Source organism: Schistocerca cancellata, chromosome 4 (assembly GCF_023864275.1).
Source record: "Schistocerca cancellata isolate TAMUIC-IGC-003103 chromosome 4, iqSchCanc2.1, whole genome shotgun sequence".
Lineage (NCBI taxonomy): Eukaryota > Metazoa > Arthropoda > Insecta > Orthoptera > Acrididae > Schistocerca > Schistocerca cancellata.
In genome coordinates, this window is record NC_064629.1 from 36,462,442 (window position 1) to 36,481,267 (window position 18,826).

An 18,826-nucleotide genomic window follows, 5' to 3' on the forward strand; every position below is an offset into this window, starting at 1 on the left:
TGAAACAGCCTGGGGAATAATTAAACCACCTCATTTTTATTTGTGATTCCTGCTATAAACGAGAAGAATTGCTGATAGCACAACGCATTGGTGTCATCGGCGTACTGGAGGAGGTAGGCAACCGGAGTACCTCGTGGTATCGTACACCTATAACACAAGTTATTTTACAGAGAGAATGAGCTTTTAATTTGGTTTCCATACCCACCCGATTTGGTTCGTCATCTGTTTTCCCCAGAAGAACAACACACAAACAACTAAGATACAAATACACGTAGCAGAATGTTTACACGATTCACAAACAGAGGGGGCACACACGTTTTACCCCATAGGATGAATGACGGTTGTGGCAACAAATTCAAGATTTTATAGGAGTCCGGTCCGGATCTGCATCCAGGTTACGTGTCCACTAGACCTGTATGAATCCAGCTCTACAGCCGGCGGATGAAGCATATCTATGAAGTGAATCTTCCCTAACCGAGAAGGACTGCAGTTACGTTACACATGATTTACATATTATGCAGCCAATAACTTGTTAAGAGACAGTACTGAATTTTTTTAATAAGAGGATGTTAACTGTCATAAAATGATATTTTATTATTAGAAAATCACAAACACTTTGTTGCATTATAAAACCCCGGCCATCAACTACTATACATATCACCCAAATCACAGTAGTACTTTTCTAATTATTTCTACGAAACTAAATTTTGCCGCGCGGGATTAGCCGAGCGGTCTTGGCGCTGCAGTCACGGACTATGGTTCAAATGGTTCAAATGGCTCTGAGCACTATGGGACTTAACTACTGAGGTCATCAGTCCCCTATAACTTAGAACTACTTAAACCTAACTAACCTATGGACATCACACACATCCATGCCCGAGGCAGGATTCGAACCTGCGACCGTAGCGGTCACGCGGTTCCAAACTGACGCGCTTAGAACCGCACGGCCACACCGGCCGGCAGTCACGGACTGTGCGGCTGGGCCCGGCGGAGGTTCGAGTCCTCCCTCGGGCATGGGTGTGTGTGTTTGTCCTTAGGATACTTTAGGTTAAGTAGTGTCTGAGCTTAGGGACTGATGACCTTATCAAGTTAAGTCCCATAAGATTTCACATATATTTCAACTAAATTTTGTTAGCTATTAGTTCTTACTGCAAAAAGAAAAACAGTTTTAAACAATCAATATTTTGAAATAATAACTTAATTGTAGCACACATCTGCTTGAGGTCACCTATTGTTTTTTCTGCATTTCAATGTGCTAGACCATGAGACGTCCTTGGATCTAGCAGCGTCGCTTGAGCAATTGATTCTTCTAATTCAGCGTCACCGTTTATCTCGCTCTTGATTCTCTGGCATAGATCTTCAATATAACTTTTATTTATTTTCTGTTAAGTATCCATTTAATTTGTCAGGAATGGCACAAACATAAATAGGTACTTTTGACACGGAAACATGTTTTTCTAGGCGAAGAGACTCTGTAGCAGCATGGAAAATGTGTAAAATTTTCTTTCCATTTTGAAATAATTTCCCACTCCACAACAGACAAATTATTTAGCTGTGGGTTTTCAGTGGTTATGGTAATTATTACAGCAGTCTTTTTTCTATTAAATCTACAAATCATATCAGATGCGAAGTTTCAGCGAGTTACACAGTCCTGTTTCAGTTACAATATCGGAAGGTTTAATTTTTTTGTGATTGTCCTGTAGCCTTCATAACGCACATGAACTTTGCTTAAAATATTCGACAGTACTTTTGACTTTTGTTATAACTGATTCAATTTATTCCTGTTGCAGACCACTATTAACTGCCAAATTTAAGAAGTGTGAAAAGCATCTCACTTGTCTGGACCGTGCGACTGTCACAGCCTTTAACATGTTGCTAGCATTGTCCATGACGATGGCATTAACATCATGCTGTACACCCCATTCAGATACATCTCTGAGAATTTTTGCTATATTGCCAGCTGTGTGCCGGCTTTGATAGTGAATACTGTCCAGAAACATTTTGCAACGTTATGTTTTCGTCGATGAAGTGAGCTGCGATGGCGCAGAAATGGTTTTCATTATTTTCAGATGCCCATCCATCAGAAATTAAACACACATCTGTCCCCCACTTAAAGAAATTTCGGATTTCTTCCTTTAGTTCGTTGTGGATGGCAGGCAATAAACTGCAAGATACTGTTTCTGTTGATGGTATCTTATATGCTGGAAAAAGTAAATTAAGCAGTTTTCGGAACTCAGGATCTTCTACAATTTTAAATGTGTGATATTCTTTTATAATCATTTTTAGTAATTCATTATCAGTTTGCTTGGAACGATGGATTGGTAGGAGTTTTGCATTAGTCGTACAATTTGTAATTAAATTTGGTTTTGGTGTTTGATGTACCACATGAGGTTTTTGAGATTCTCTAATGCAGGGCTGCAAGACTGCTGAAGAGGTCGGTAAAACTTCTGTTGAATTCTGTGTTACAGATTTAGATACAGAACTGTGGTTTGTGTTGTTAGGATTGGTATTGATATTGGTAAATTCTTCACTGGTAGGTAAATTTATTTCAAGCCCTCACGGTGTTCTAAAACCATCTACGCAACACGCGCAGACATACATTAGGAAAGTGTGACTAAGAAGCTTAATTAGCTATCGTTCATTAAATCGGAGGATCAACATTAGTGTCCAGAGTATCATATGCAACGTTTGATTGACAGACATTAGTGAAAATAAACCAAAACTTGCAAAAATGTAATTAAGAAAACTATCATAGAAATAGAAAATTTCGACTGTCTATTCCTCTTTAGCGCGTAAAGATATCCACACCTTAAAACCACACCATAAAATACCACGAAACCCAGCAACAAAGCGTTACTACCGAGTTTTTAGTCACACAAACAATAGTTAGGATGAATTAAAATAACTTTTCAGCCCACATCTGGCGCTGGCTTTACCACTCAGTCTGTCTTCCACTCCAAACTGCGTTTCCAATTCCGGTCGCGCGTGACAAGTTCGCCGGCCTGGACACACAATCGATGCGTGTCCGAGGATGCGTGTCCGACTCGCACTCGGGTTTACGTCCATCACTAGCGCAACTGCTGCGGTTCCAAGGAACCGCTTCCATCCGGACCTACCCATCTCTAGTACCAAATATGTATTAGATGAGCGGCATCTTTGGTGAAATCAATTAATTGTCCAGGAAGACGTATCTTTCATTTTTGGGTACGTTCCAAAATATTTTACTGCACAAGTTTAAGATTCGAGTTCTAAGCCAATTTTCTAGCGTAATATTTCTAAATTAACGTAAAGCTCGAAATTTGTAGTGCACAATAACAGTTCACTAAATATGCACAAATCTGTTTTTCCTTCTGTTCAAATGACTCTGAGCACTATGGGACACAACTTCTGAGATCATCAGTCCTCTAGAACTTAGAACTACTTAAACCTAGCTAACCTAAGGACATCAAACACATCCATTCCCGAGGCAGAATTCGAACCTGCGACCGTAGTGGTCGCGCGGTTCCAGACTGTAGCGCCTAGAACCGCTCGGCCACCACGGCCGGCTTTCCTTCTGTAATAATTACAATGCTCCCCCAAGAAACCACTATCAGATCAAGTACATTTAACAAATTTTCATGTACGTCTCATGTCTTCAAACTTAAGGAGTAACTAATTCTACCGAGTAGATTAAAATTGAAGAAACTGCAAAAAGGTGGGAATTTAAGGAGATGGGACCTGGGCAAACTGATTAAACCAGAGGTTGTACAGAGTTTCAGGGAGAGCATAAGGAAACAATTGTCACAAATGGGGGAAAGAAATACAGTAGAAAAAGAATGGGTAGCTCTGAGGGATGAAGTAGTGAAGGCAGCAGAGGACCAAGTAGGTAAAAAGACGAGGGCTAGTAGAAATCCTTGGGTAACAGAAGAAATATTGAATTTAATTTATGAAAGGAGAAAATATAAAAATGCAGTAAATGAAGCAGGCAAAAAGGAATACAAACGTTTCAAAAATGAGATCGACAGGAAGTACTAAAAGGCTATGCAGGGATGGCTAGAGGACAAATGTAAGGATGTAGAGGCTTATCTCACTAGGAGTAAGATAGATACTGCCTACAGGAAAATTGAAGAGACCTTTGGAGAAGAGAGAACCACTTGTATGAATGTCAAGAGCGCAGATGGAAACCCAGTTCTAAGCAAAGAAGGGAAAGCAGAAAGGTGGAAGGAGTATATAGAGGCTCTATACAAGGGCGATGTACTTCAGGACAATATTATGGAAATGGAAGAGGATGTAGATGAAGATGAAATGGGAGATACGATACTGCGTGAAGAGTTTGACAGAGCACTGAAAGACCTGAGTCGAAACAAGACCCCGGGAGTAGACAACATTCCATTAGAACTAATGACGGCCTTGGGAGAGCCAGTCCTGACAAAACTCTACCATCTGGTGAGCAAGATGTATGAGACAGGCGAAATACCCTCAGACTTCAAGAAGAATATAATAATTCCAATCCCAAAGAAAGCAAGAGTTGACAGATGTGAAAATTACCGAACAATCAGTTTAATAAGCCACAACTGCAAAATACTAACGCGAATTCTTTACAGACGAATGCAAAAACTAGTAGAAGCCGACCTCGGGGAAGATCAGTTTGGATTACGTAGAAATATTGGAACACGTCAGGCAATACTGACCTTACGACTTATCTTAGAAGCTAGGTTAAGGAAAGGCAAACCTACGTTTCTAGCATTTGTAGACTTAGAGAAAGCTTTTGACAATGTTGACTGGAATACTCTCTTTCAAATTCTAAAGGTGGCAGGGGTAAAATACAGGGAGCGAAAGGCTAGTTACAATTTGTACGGAAACCTGATGGCAGTTATAAGAGTCAAGGGACATGAGGGGGAAGCAGCGGTTGGGAAGGGAGTGAGAGAGGGTTGTAGCCTGTCCCCGATGTTATTCAATCTGTATATTGAGCAAGCAGTAAAGGAAACAAAAGAAAAATTCGGAGTAGGTATTAAAATTCATGGAGAAGAAATAAAAACTTTGAGGTTCGCCGATGACATTGTAATTCTGTCAGAGACAGCAATGGACGTGGAAGAGCAGTTGAACGGAATGGACAGTGTCTTGAAAGGAAGATATAAGATGAACATCAACAAAAGCAAAACGAGGATAATGGAATGTAGTCGAATTAAGTCGGGTGATGCTGAGGGAATTAGATTAGGAAATGAGACACTTAAAGTAGTAAAGGAGTTTTGCTATTTGTGGAGCAAAATAACTGATGATGGTCGAAGTAGAGAGGATATAAAATGTAGACTGGCAATGGCAAGGAAAGCGTTTCTGAAGGAGAGAAGTTTGTTAACATCGAGTATAGATTTAAGTGGCAGGAAGTCGCTTCTGAAAGTATTTGTATGGAGTGTAGCCGTGTATGGAAGTGAAACATGGACGATAAATAGTTTGGAGAAGAAGAGAATAGAAGCTTTCGAAATGTGGTGCTAAAGAAGAATGCTGAAGATTAGATGGGTAGATCATATAACTAATGAGGAGGTATTGAATAGAATTGGGGAGAAGAGGAGTTTGTGGCACAACTTGACAAGAAGAATTGGCCGGCTGGTAGGACGTGTTCTGAGGCATCAAGGGCTCACAAATTTAGCATTGGAGGGCAGGGTGGAGGGTAAAAATCGTAGAGGGAGACCAAGAGATGAATACACTAAGCAGATTCAGAAGGATGTAGGTTGCAGTAAGTACTGGGAGATGAAGAAGCTTGCACAGGATAGAGTATCATGGAGAGCTGCATCAATCCAGTCTCAGGACTGCAGACAACAACAACAACAAGTCTACCTAATGTGGATGTCATTGTTTTTTTTCAGCTTCCCGTAAACGTCTTAAAGTGTTTTTAACAATTTACACAGTGGTTTATCACCGTTTTCAAGAATTTTGCTCACAGAATAAATACTTCCTTATACGGTAGCAGTTAACAGATTAACAGGAGCTAGCTGTCTAGAAATAGTTTTCGTTGTAAATTCAAAGTTGGTGTAAACAGTTCTTCCAGTTTATGTTAAGCGTCGCTAATGGCTGCCGGACAGCAAATCATACTCGTCGAGACCCAACACATTATTTCCCGTCTGTCCTTTACCCTGCGGCATCATAGGGCCCATGGCTAGGTTAAGATTAGACGCGGCCTGTAAGTCATAAAGAAGTGGCTCAGTTGAAATAATAGTTCTAGATAGTAACTGGTCGGATTCATTTCCTGGTAAGACTCACGGACTTAACTTATTACAAATACTGAAGCAGCGTATTGTGAAGGTCGTCTTATTTCGGACGCGCCCGCATCTCGTGGTCGTGCGGTAGCGTTCTCGCTTCCCACGCCCGGGTTCCCGGGTTCGATTCCCGGCGGGGTCAGGGGTTTTCTCTGCCTCGTGATGGCTGGGTGTTGTGTGCTGTCCTTAGGTTAGTTAGGTTTAAGTAGTTCTAAGTTCTAGGGGACTGATGACCATAGCTGTTAAGTCCCATAGTGCTCAGAGCCCTTTATTTCGGACGACAATTATTTTGTTCATTTTAACATTGTATTTGAACGCTACAATTGAGATGAATACGTCGTTCTTTTGAGCAGTGGTGTACAGGGGTTGACCAAAAATGTGGAAACACCAAACAAACAACACATTACCACTCTTAATACTGTGCCAAAATCACTTGGCATTCAACACAGCTTCCAATCGTCTCGGAATGGATAAATAAAGTCCTGTATGATTTTCAAGGTAGTGTTACACCATTCTACCTGCCAAGTAGCGACAAGTTTAGGTAACGTAGAATCTTATCTTTGAAGTAGACCACAAAGGTTCAATAATACTGAGCGCTGGTGACTGACATGGTCCGAGGAGGTGCGCAATTCGTTCTCGTGCTTATAAAAACAGTTCTGTACTATGCGACCAGTTTCAACTGGGACATTGTCGTCTTGGGACACAGCTTCACCATTGGGCAACAAACACTGTGCCATAGACTGGACCTGGTCATTAATAAATATTACATAATCCTTGACAGTAATTCAGTCTTGCAGAGTGACCATGGGGTCTATGGAATACCACGATGTGGCTACCCAGATCATCACCGAACCCGCACCTTGATTCACTCTTAGGGTACAAGCTCGGTCAGAAGCTGTAACCAGTGTTAAGCAAGACAGCCGTCCAATGCCGCACAGTCCAGATTTTAAGGCTTCGGTTCCACGTCTTCCTGTTACGAGCATTTACATCACTGATGCGAGATTTTGGAATTACAGCTCACTTTGTAATTTCTAGCTTATGGACCTCTCTTCGTGTTTTTTGGCGTCGACATTTAGTTCCACAGTGACATTTGCAGATGTCGTCCTATTATTTTTCGTCACAATCCTTTTCAGTGCCCGTCTGTCACGACTACTGAGCACACACCTTCATCCGCGTTGTGACTCAACAGATGAAGCTTATCCGCTCTCCCTCTATGCGGAATAAATCTTCTTTACTGTGCTTTTTGAAACACCAAACACTTCAGCTCCCTTGGATACCGAAGCACCCACCATAGAGCACCAACAGTTTGCCCACGTTCGAATTCACTTAGCTCCGGGATAATTGACTAACAACTACACAGAATAGTGTTCTGACCACGACTGATGCTTGCAACATATTGAGCACATTGCATGGGCGCTGTTCACGGTCAGATACAAAGCTCAACCTGCAGGCTTGGTTAGCATCTGCAGTTACGTTCAAGCATGCAGTTCTCACTGGATTTATAAATTTCTGTCCAGTCACTGTAGAGTGAGATGGTAGATAACACGACTGTGACGCAGACAGCGAGGCTGGCAGCGCCATATCGTGCTGAAAGTACGCCAGTGGGATGGGGCAGCAGAGCGAGACGTAAAACAGTGTATCTTAGCGTTCTTGAATGCTGGGGACCACCAATAAATGTTAGGAGCTGTTTAAGCCATTTAACTTCATAACCATAGTTCAGCTATGAAGTAAGCTAACAGTAATAAGAAACAAATGATACTTACTATGTACTGACAATGCACGAATGTTTCAGTGACGTACGTAGGTTTATAGAGGCTTCTGTAGCGCGACAAGCAAGTCAGTCGGCGATAAGATTAATCTTAGATAAGATTAATCTTTGAAATTAATTCTATCCAGCTGAGTGGTTATGAGTTATTTTACCTTTTTTTATCAGTAAATGCATCGTGGTGGTAACCCAGAATATTATTTGAAGCAGATTAGTTATCCGCAAATCGAATCATAGCCACATACTTAAGACTCTCGGCAGCTCTTATAGATTCCAGTGCTCCATGAGATCCGCTACAAGGGACTGCAGAACTGGTAAGAGGAAGTTCTACCAGTCCACGAAGGTAATCCACGGATACTTTATCTTTAATCTTGCAGCTGAACAGGATCGACCAGTCATACTGTACGTCACGTAAATCACCTCCTACGGACTCTTTACTAGACTGAGAAAGTTTTGTGGTTGTTTAGAACACGAAGGGGTCTTGCAGTGAAAACTGCCAAGAGCAAAATATTTTATCTCAGCAGATAACGATGATAAACAGAATATTTATAGGTAGGATTGGTAACTGAATCATTGAGCGTAAACTTCTAGAATGTAATGAGATCTAGAAAGAAACACTGAGGCTTTCAAATATTCATAGGACCTTCGAAAGTAAAATAAAAGAATCTTGTTAAGTAATGGTAAAGTCATTAGCTGTCGATTGATAACTAATATAAGAGAAAGCTAATGAAATGGACGGTTATAGTTTTACATAATGGTCATTTTACATGGATTCGAAAAGTGGCATTGTCGAAGAAAGCTTCGGAGAATGCCGCTAAAGTGGTTATCAGGAAATAGGAATCGGAGTGATGGGATGGAGTCTGAGTTCGAATCTTCCCCAAGATGAATGCATTGTCAACAGCAACGTCACATCGTTCGGTCGAAGGATAATTATAACACTACTCTGGTTTTATCTCTTCTTCTCCACAGTTTTTTCTATATTTAATACAGAGAGTTGGCATTTTATCTTTATGCTTTCGTATTCTTCAAAATATAAATGAATAGTACCAGTTATAGGAGATTACACAGTATGTATAGCTCACGTGTCCTATTTGGGTTGCTTAGGAAAAGAGTTCCATGTCTATCCATCTGGAATAGGACCCCTGTCAGCGCCGGAAAGTCTGTAGAGAAACGCTCAGTTTAATCAAGATGTATGTTTTCACTTCTTGTGGAACTAACTGAGGATACGTTAATGACACTCCTGACCTCAGCAACTGCTGTGAGGTACCATCGCAACACCGCACCAAAATGTCTCTTATGGTTTTACGTTCGTGTTCGTGATGAACTGAGTAAAATCAATAATGTGTCAGACTAACGCCATGGACGGACCGTAGAAATGAGTTTTATCATTTTGTATCTTTTGGTTTTCAAGGAGTACCTAGTAACTATGGCTTCTAGACAGTAACTCATTCTAGATTATCCAAATCAATCCAGTAGTTCCACCTACTCATTTGGAAAGAATTCCACTGAAAATTCAGTTTTGGTTTTTGTTGTACCTTTTTCTATCAGCTAGGAGATTATCACATTTCCGAAATCATTTCATGGCACATTGATTCAAATACTTTTCATTCCTATTATTCTAGTCGCTCTTAAACCCGAATTTATTCTGACTAGATTCTGCGAAACAGAGACGATTTCTAAACATCCATACGATTTAAAAGGTAGAAGTTTTAACTTTCTACACTTCAATTCTTCGTCAGTTCAAATGGAACAAGGCCTTTAGCTTGCGACAAGGGAGCGAAATATCGTTTAAGGACCATTGTCCGCCACTTATTCCGAACTATTTTTAATTAAGTCGCGGCATCGTCTTCTATTTCTAAATGAGCAGAAAGCAATGTCTCGACTGCAGTGCTTGCCGGTTTGCCAGTGACTTTAGTTTTATTTAACTCCAGACAATCTGCCCTGCCTAAATTCATTGGTTTCCAATCCTTTTTCTTCTACAAGTTTTATTTGTGGCATTTTCATGTACAACGAGCTCTTTAGGATACTAAACTTATACCTGTCATAAGGGGCTACTTACACTCTATGAAATATGTTGTTTTGGCTAATTCATCTGCAAATGCTAACTTTCGAGATGATATATTCTCAACCACGGGTACTGCGTATAGATTAAACAAAAGAGGAGACTTAGAGAACGCTTGTAGTATGCATTTGTTTAGAGCTGTATTCTTACTGGCCTGTTTAATAAGTATCACTCGATTTTCTCTTCCAGAAGTCAAAATTCTATGCTCTCGTCTCATAAGTATGTGTATTTGGTGGAATGCGTAGGGATAAAGTGGTTTAAGCTGGGTTGCTTCTATTTACACGTGATATGACTCTGATCAATGGTGTACAGATTATTTACGATTCAGTCCACAACGGAAATTTATGGGAAACGAAGGCATCTCACTGCGACAGTAATTAGGTCTTCTTGCCGGACGGAGTGGCCGTGCGGTTCTAGGCACTACAGTCTGGAACCGCGTGACCGCTACGGTCGCAGGTTCGAATCCTACCTCGGGCATGGATGTGTGTGATGTCCTTAGGTTAGTTAGGTTTAAGTAGCTCTAAGTTCTAGGGGACTGATGACCACAGCACTTAAGTCCCATAGTGCTCAGAGCCATTTGAACCATCTGAATTAGGTCTTCTTGGGAACCGGTGTTAGCTATTTGCGGGGACACATCTGGGGTCTATGTGAACCGTACGTCGTACACTTGGACACTGGAAGCGTCAGTCTCTGGAGAACGAATGCAGCAAGGTACAACAAATACAACAACGACATGTTTAGAAGATAGTGAGTCGAAGGGAATCCAGCTACCTTAGAAAAACATTTCCCGAAGGCAGAAGCATGCTGCGACTAAATATGAAAATTTCTGACGACAGGATGTACTTAATAATGATCTAGTGGACAAGGTAAGGAGCAGTCTGTGGCCGTTTGCCGATATATGGGAAGGAGTCGTCGTTCAGAGACTGTAGGAGGATTTAAGACGACTTAGACAAAAGTTCGAGTTAGTGTGATGAGTGGCGGCTAGCTCTAAATGCAGAAAAATGTAAGTTGATGCAGATGAGCAGAACAAACAAACCCATAGTGTTCGAGTTCACCATTAGTAGTGTACTGCTTGACGCAGTCAAGTAATATATCGGCGTAACGTTACAAGGAAATATTAAATGGAATGAGCATGGAAGGATTATAGTAGGGAAGGTGAATGGTCCTCTTTGGTTTACAGGAAGAATTTTAGGAATGTGTGTTTCATTTGTAAAGGAGACAGCATATGTGTGACACAAGGGCGAACCATTGCTGATTACTGTTCGAATTTTTGTAATCCTAGACTCTGCATTTATTGGACAATAAATATTCACATTCATTACACTGCTTCGATGAAACACTTACGTATGAGATATGAGATTACAACACGACCATTGCATGTCTCAATCGTTTGACGAAATCATGAGGAAATAAGTGATCTAACCTTACTGAGTGGATCAAGGTAACGTGTAGGAGAAATTATGACACGCTATAGGCAATCGACCAAATAACACCTATGAACACATAAACTCGTGTTTGGTCACACAAAAGAAACATCACCAGAAAAGCATCACATTTAATCGCAACCGCTCTGTTAACATCTAGCAGTACAACTGCAACTAAGTTAAGAACTAGAGTGGACACCTTAAGGTACTATGATGATGATGATGTTGGGTTTGGGTGGCGCTCAACTGCGCGGTCATCAGCGTCCTTACAAAATCCCAGTTTTTACACAGTCCATTTTTATTTTTGCACAGTCCAATATAACCACAGCCACAAATGATGATAATGATGATGAAATGATCAGGACAACGCAAACACCCAGTCCCCAGGTAGAGAAAATCCCCAACCCGGCCGGGAATCGTACCTGAACCCCGTGATCCAGAGGTAGCAACGCTAGCCACTAGACCACGAGCTGTGGACGTAAGGTATTATGCACACCTTATATGGCGTGCAACTGACTGCCGTACTTCGCATGTCGGTTGTCAAAAGAAATTTGATAGAGATTTGGAAGTAACCACAGCGAGAGTGATAAACAATTTAGTTCACGATTTGTATCAGTTTAATTGATAAGAGTACATCATACCGCATCTACTCAGCGCCTTAACCGACATGAGACACTGTCTAATGCCAGGTGTTGGCATCAGAAAGAAAAATCCGTTAAATATTAATAATTACTTAGGCAACTGATTGCAAACGTTAAAGAACTTAACTGAAATGATTGATGTGGAACACGAAACGTGGTGGTTGTTTTGAAGCTGGTAGTTAGACGAAACACTGATTAGCACCATATTGAAACAATCAATGAAGAAAAGTTGGTTAAAATTGTGAAAGTCAAGATGGCGAACTATCGGAAATGTTATTACTTAAACAGTGGGAGGAATACACTGAAAGAAAAGCACTGTATAATGCTGACTGGGACTACAAATCATCACGAAAGCTCACCCAACCACACGTGGTAGCTATTGTGTTGGCAGAAGAGCCAACACCGTGTTGCTAGAGGAGGCCGAAATGCACGCTTTTAAGCTCACGCAGGCTGGCGTGAGGTCTGGAACAGTTATAGGAGTTGAGTCTAGTAAAAAAAGGAGGTAACTGGTAGAATACTTAACTTTAATCCACAACTGGTGAACATCTCTCTTGACTGTACATGCTTCCCAATCTCAATATTAACTGGTAATGGCGCCTTGCTAGGTCGTAGCAAATGACGTAGCTGAAGGCTATGCTAACTATCGTCTCTGCAAATGAGAGCGTAGTAGTCAGTGTAGCATCGCTAGCAAAGTCGTCTGTACAACTGGGAGGAGTGCTAGGAAGTCTCTCTAGACCTGCCGTGTGGCGGCGCTCGGTCTGCAGTCACTGACAGTGGCGACACGCGGGTCCGACGTATACTAGCGGACCGCGGCCGATTTAAAGGCTACCACCTAGCAAGTGTGGTGTCTGGCGGTGACACCACAGTAGCAATGACAAACACTCATTGTACGAATCAGATTACGAGGGTTGCCCAGAAAGTAATGCACCGCAATTTTTTTCTCACCCTAAAACAATGCTATGAATGCGAAACTCTACGTATGTATTATTTGAAGTCTCCTGAGTGCTCACGCCAAGTTTCCGTCACTTTCGAAAGATAGCGTAGCTGCAGGACACTTTGAAAATGGTGGCTGTAGGTGATGTACGTTCCAAACAACGTGCCGTCATTGAATTTCTCACTGCAGAGAAAAAAACTGTGGGGAATATTCACAAACGAGTGTGAAAAGTCTATGGAGCATCTGCTGTCGATAGACGTACAGTTAGTCGCTGGGCACGGAGGGTGAGGTCATCAGAAGGCGGTTCGGCGGAGCTCCACTATCTGAAGCGGTCAGGGAGACCATCCACGGCTGTCACACCTGACCTAGCCCGCTCGGGCTTCCACTTGTTTGGGCCATTAAAGGGGTACCATCCGTGGAGAACATTTTGAGGCCGACGAGGAGGAGATTCACACAGTAACGCACTGGCTCCGCCACCAGGACGAGGACTGGTATCGGCAGAACACACACGTCCTTCTTTCGCGCTGGAGGAAGGCCATAGAACGGGGTGGATACTACGTGGAAAAACAGGGTGTGTAGATAAAACACAGTCCTTTCGTGTGTGTCGTTCTCAATATGTTTAATAAAGAATTGTTGAAGAAAAAAATGCGGAGCGTTACTTTCTGGACAACACTCATAAAAATTACGAACTGTGGACATACGTGAATAGTTGTGATTGACAGATCTTCGGTGGGAGAAGCCCATACAATTGTTAACTGCACCTCTCTCACTTCACATGCTAACACGCAGTGTTTTCAGGCCTGTTGGAACTTAGTAATACCTAGCCACCTGGGAGCGAACCTCGAAGGAGAGTACCTGTGCTTTTTCGAAGCGTCCGGTACCCTGCTCACACACACGCCAAAACTCCCAACGGTCACTCGCGGTCATGTGACCCTACCAACCTCTGCTAATCAACTAAAATATTTGACCTGTCCAGCCAAACATCTCTCAGCCCTCTCACAGAACCAAAGGTCTCATGTTTTTTAAAGCCCAGTTTTAAGTGGCGGGACTTTGAAGCCTGTTAAACTGCTTCTTCTTAAGGACATAAAAGGACGGATAAGCATGGCAACTACTTACAGATAACAATCATTGCGTCTATTCATACAAATCTTTCATCTAATGAAGCAAGTCTGCCCAAATCTTTGCAGACATATTTGATCATCCGAGACTTCCATAAAAGAATGAGCAGATTTTGGAACACTAAGCATTATAGGGATGCATTCCTTAACATTTTTTGTTGTCTTCTTGTATACGGTCTGCAACAAGAAACGGAACGTGTGGCCACTTTTTTTATTAATTTGCATTTTATATCCCACACTTCGTTATTCGTGGTAAGTTCCTATGGGACCAAATTGCTGAGGCCATCGGTCCCTAGGCTTACACACTACTTAATCTAACTTGCCGCGCGAACCGTGGCAAGGCGTCTCAGACGGCACGGCTACCACGCGCGGACACCAGTGGGGGCCGTGTTTGGTTAGAAGGAGGCCATTTGAGGGTCTGTCTGTGTGCAACACACAGGGGCCCTACGCCTGGAGTTATGGTCTGGTATCCCATGACTGAAAATTTGTACTTCAATCTGGTGATTCGACCTGTTGCGCTGCCATTCATGAACAGCATTCCTAGGGGTGTTTTCAAGCAAGATAACCCTCGCCCACATGCCGCTATTGGAACTCAATATGCTTTAGAGCGTGTCGACATCTTGCCTTGTCCTGCTCGATCACGAGATCTGTCTCCAACCGACACACATATGGGACATCACCGGATGACAACTCCAGCGTCGTCCACAAACAGCTGAACAATCCCTGTGTTGACTGACTGACTCGAACTCCATTCCACAAACTGAACTCCAACACTAGTACGACACGATGGATGCACGTTTGCATGCTCGCAGTCAACACTCTGGCTGTTCATCAGTTATTAATGACCATCATTTCATATTTGCAACGGCTTTTCTCGCACTTCCATTAATCTGTGATATTGGAATGTTAATCACTTCAATATTTTACCTAGACAAATGTATTCACGAAATTTCATTACTCTACGTTAGTTATATTTTGACGTTAAGATCTTATTTGGTGAGTAGTGTAAAACATACATTAGCAGGGAATGAAGACCTTTCATTAAGCATTTTTAATTTCTTGACTTCATCCAATTTGAGCTATACTTTTCACAAAAAATTTCACATTCAGCGAGTTAATTCGCAGAAAGTTATTAGCCTGACACAATACAAGTGACTGTCCAACAAGGATGGGATCATACATTTTGCCGAAGTTCTGAATTATGATGATGGATCTTTATGAGATTGCAGGTAATCCTTCGGTGTTTCGACTTCGGTGAATAATCTTGCTTCTCCAGCCGCCTTCACATTTCAGGGAGTCGTCCGTCCAGATCTGTGGCGCGTGCTAGGAGTTGGGCAAGCAGTCCTTGTGGACGAACTTCGGTTCCCTCCGGAATTTAGTCTGGCGGCAGGGAGGTGCCGTTACGTTGCTGGATAACAGGTAGCGGCCCATTACAAAGCGAGCAGCTGGGTCAGTGGCCTCGCACCATGCAGATAGGTGGTCCCACAAGAAATGACAGTGCAGTTTCTCCCCTAGGTTACAGCAACTGGCTGCAGCTCCTGCTAATGTATAATGTCCGGGCGCGGCTGGTCTAAAGCCATTAGGTGATGCCATCCAGGCGCCCCAGCTAGTTCTCCCCCCGCATGTCTATTACGCTCCCGTACAGCCTTCTCTCTGACTCTTGCTTTCTCCACACTGTTGCTAGTTCTGCTGCCCGTCTCTCGTGCGCTACTGTAAACACATTTAGACACATATACATTCAAGATAATGTTTTTCTTTAAGAAACTTATTACATGAACTATGCAGATATACACATATATAAAAAGCTACCAATGCTCTTCCTGCTAATGAAATGAAGCAAAGAATTTGATAAACAATAAGGTTTTAAAATATGCCTTAAAACACAGAAATTTGACTCCTTTTGCTTTACATATTGTCTTACAAGGAACTTTATCACTTGCTACTATATATAGTGAATGGAACAGAAATTGATGATGGTGGAAATGTAATTTCTGAGCTATCCACCGACCAAGTGTTTCTACAACTTTCCAATTAATCCTCTAGAACTATTTCAAACTACTCAATATGTACTCCTATTTTCTACTGTTCACTTTCTATTTCTCCCATTACTTATTATCTTGCATGCACAATTATAGACCAATCACCGAAAAACGTCATCTACTCTGTTTCGTTTCTAGCGTGGCTTCACCTGAGCATGAACATATCCGTTAAATAAAATCATATTCAAACCCTCTGAATCTGGTCAGTATCGCCTTCATTTATCACATGAACACATGACGAACTTCTCGTGACTTTTTTGACTTAATGGGCGCAACTTCTACTGCATTTGCATGGACGATTCTTCAGATTGTCCAGAGTCCAGAGTAAAGAGAAGAAGAATTATGGCAGGTTACCTTTCATTTACATGAAAGACAGTGTCTGACCTGAACCCTTACAGTCTGTTTTACACATGAAATAGAGATACCATGATGAGAGGAGACTATCACAAATAAGCCTAACCTGAAAAAAATAAAGAGTAGCAAATCTGCTACAATAACAAAATTATCTTCACATATCATGTGACTGTTACGAACAACGTTACTAACACAAAGACACGTCTTCCTAAAATGTTTACACATGCTTGACAGAATCTCAGGGTTCGTCATTGACTACCCTTCTTCATACTCATATTTAGTGCCATGGCATACGGTGATCATTTCTCTTATTTTTCTGCAGGTCCAATAAACATATTTCTACTATTTCGACTAGTGTCCCAAGTCCTTCCTGACTGAATGATCCCTGGTCAATGTAATACCCGTTATTTCTGTGGAAATTACTCCAGTTCTCATAGTTCTGATTATAGTGTTGGCAACTACGTACACCCTGTGATAACTGTGATGGTCATTTCGATACAGCCGAGATCTGAAGTTTATTAATTCTGTCCCCCATAGCCTATTTCTCATATTATCACCCTCTCTTGCGAATTTCAGCTCCTGCAGCAGTCCCTTAAACGCGTCTATGTCGTCTTTGCGTCATCCTGCAGGAACTCGCATGTAACTCGGTTCTAACTTCGTGTAGCACAGATGAATAACTTCAGTGGCACTAAATGGTCTATCTAAGAACCGATTGTTTCTTAGCGTAGTTTCAAAGAACGTCACTGGGCTATGGGAATTTGACCCTTCAAAATTCCTGCTCATCATAACACCATGATTTATTTGGTCCTGCACCATACTCGACCAGGAAGTTGCTCTGTACCTCTGATAGGGCTTGCATCCAGTGCAGCGGGTCACATCTGTGTGACAGCTTCACCCGTGAGATGCCAGCACCCAAATTCTAACAGTTACCGAGAGGCCAAGTGGGAGGCAACAAGTGATCAAGTTGTTCGATCCATGCATATGGACGTATCACACTCCAATTGTCTCTGATCACCTTGAACTTGCACACTTATAGCAACTGTTTATAATCAACAGACTCAGACTCACGCAGCATTGAGCGACTGCCCTAAGGGGGTAGCTATTCTCTGTTTCCAAGTGAGAAGCAGGAAAATCACTCACGATCTTGCCTCATTGCTCTGCTGGCACATCCTAGTCGGCACAAAGTGTTTTCTTTATGTGGGCCACCACTTTAACTACACTCCTGGAAATTGAAATAAGAACACCGTGAATTCATTGTCCCAGGAAGGGGAAACTTTATTGACACATTCCTGGGGTCAGATACATCACATGATCACACTGACAGAACCACAGGCACATAGACATAGGAAACAGAGCATGCACAATGTCGGCACTAGTACAGTGTATATCCACCTTTCGCAGCAATGCAGGCTGCTATTCGCCCATGGAGACGATCGTAGAGATGCTGGATGTAGTCCTGTGGAATGGCTTGCCATGCCATTTCCACCTGGCGCCTCAGTTGGACCAGCGTTCGTGCTGGACGTGCAGACCGCGTGAGACGACGCTTCATCCAGTCCCAAACATGCTCAATGGGGGACAGATCCGGAGATCTTGCTGGCCAGGGTAGTTGACTTACACCTTCTAGAGCACGTTGGGTGGCACGGGATACATGCGGACGTGCATTGTCCTGTTGGAACAGCAAGTTCCCTTGCCGGTCTAGGAATGGTAGAACGATGGGTTCGATGACGGTTTGGATGTACCGTGCACTATTCAGTGTCCCCTCGACGATCACCAGTGGTGTACGGCCAGTGTAGGAGATCGCTCCCCACACCATGATGCCGGGTGTTGGCCCTGTGTGCCTCGGTCGTATGCAGTCCTGATTGTGGCGCTCACCTGCACGGCGCCAAACACGCATACGACCATCAATGGCACCAAGGCAGAAGCGACTCTCATCGCTGAAGACGACACGTCTCCATTCGTCCCTCCATTCACGCCTGTCGCGACACCACTGGAGGCGGGCTGCACGATGTTGGGGCGTGAGCGGAAGACGGCCTAACGGTGTACGGGACCGTAGCCCAGCTTCATGGAGACGGTTGCGAATGGTCCTCGCCGATACCCCAGGAGCAACAGTGTCCCTAATTTGCTGGGAAGTGGCGGTGCGGTCCCCTACGGCACTGCGTAGGATCCTACGGTCTTGGCGTGCATCCGTGCTTCGCTGCGGTCCGGTCCCAGGTCGACGGGCACGTGCACCTTCCGCCGACCACTGGCGACAACATC